Raw genomic sequence first — 1,240 nt, 5'->3', positions numbered from 1 at the left:
TTGAATAGGGTACATACTTCATCCTGGAGCATGGTGTCCCATCATCTCTAAAATGGTGCTTCAGCAGCACCTTTGAAAGGCTGTTCTTAAACTCTGTCAGCGCTATTCACCATTGGGTAGCAAAGTATGTGACAGGCCCAGAATATTCTATAACCATGTGCCCAATCTTTTGCTGTAAAGTAGGACTCTTAGTCTGATATAATGTTATGTGAGGTCCCATGTCAGAGACTCAAACACTCTTTAAGCCCTCAGAGAGTGGTGCTGGTTGAGGCCTTTAGCAGGGAAGAGAAAGCCATATCCAGAATACATGCCGATTAGAGGGGAGGGTATAGCTCAGTGGTAAAGCATATGCTTAAAATGCACAAGGTCCTGGGTTCAATCCCCAGCACCTCCATAATAAGTAAATAAAAATAAATACCACCCCCCCAAAAAAGACCAATACATGTTTATTCAAGTCAAGATGAATCATCAGCCCTTCCAGATTAGAAGAGGTGCAGTGCAGTCAACTCATTACCAAGCAGCTTCATTGGCCATCGTTGCTGGCAATGTTGATTTGGCAGCAAGAATGACAAGTTCAGCCTTGGTGAGTAGGAGCCCATTCTACTGGGCCCACCCCTGCCACCATAAACAATATACCTATGTGTAGCTTCCATCTATGCCAAATGGCCGCTTTATTCATGCCTCCATCGTGCCAGCACACGTGTTTGATGATAGAGGCTGGCCAATGTCAGCTAGCCTAGTCATTCTATCTACTTGGTCATTTAGTCTCTCCTCCATGGTGGATGTTTTCTGGTGGGCATTAATATGCAATGTATAGATCTTTACACTTTGTGTCCACTCCCATAGATACATCCACATGCCTCTTCTTGTTCCCAATTTTTCATTATTTCTCTTCCTAGGACTCAAACCAAGTCATCAAGCCATTTGCTATAGGCTTATGGACTCACCTCTAGGCTCTTAGCTGTCATGTACTCAGAAATGTTGCTTCTTTTTTATTATCTCCTTAAGAACGCCATAAGCCTGTACATATTTTGATTTAGGGCCACTCTACGAGGCAGCCACGATGATGATTCAGGTCTCCAGATATCAATGTCAACTCAGACACTGCATGACCTTAAAATGTTTGGCTATTCCGCTTCCCCCACTGTACCATTACCCAAGTAAATGGTCCCTTTTGGGGAAGGAGTAGAAAAGTCATGACTGTATTGCCATAGTATTACAGCAACCTTCCTCCTGGGGA

The 1,240-nt window shown here is 43.8% G+C and overlaps 1 non-coding gene across 1 annotated transcript; it reads left to right on the top strand.

Moving 5' to 3' along the window:
• Nucleotides 1–321: 321 nt before the first annotated feature.
• Nucleotides 322–394, top strand: TRNAF-AAA (transfer RNA phenylalanine (anticodon AAA)). Its single transcript has one exon. It is a non-coding gene; the product is annotated as a tRNA-Phe (tRNA).
• Nucleotides 395–1,240: the final 846 nt, after the last annotated feature.

The sequence above is a fragment of the Camelus dromedarius genome, chromosome 5 (genome assembly GCF_036321535.1).
Source record: "Camelus dromedarius isolate mCamDro1 chromosome 5, mCamDro1.pat, whole genome shotgun sequence".
NCBI classification, from domain to species: Eukaryota; Metazoa; Chordata; class Mammalia; order Artiodactyla; family Camelidae; genus Camelus; species Camelus dromedarius.
The sequence above is the reverse complement of the archived record's forward strand: the minus strand, read 5'-3'. Positions and strand labels throughout refer to the sequence as shown.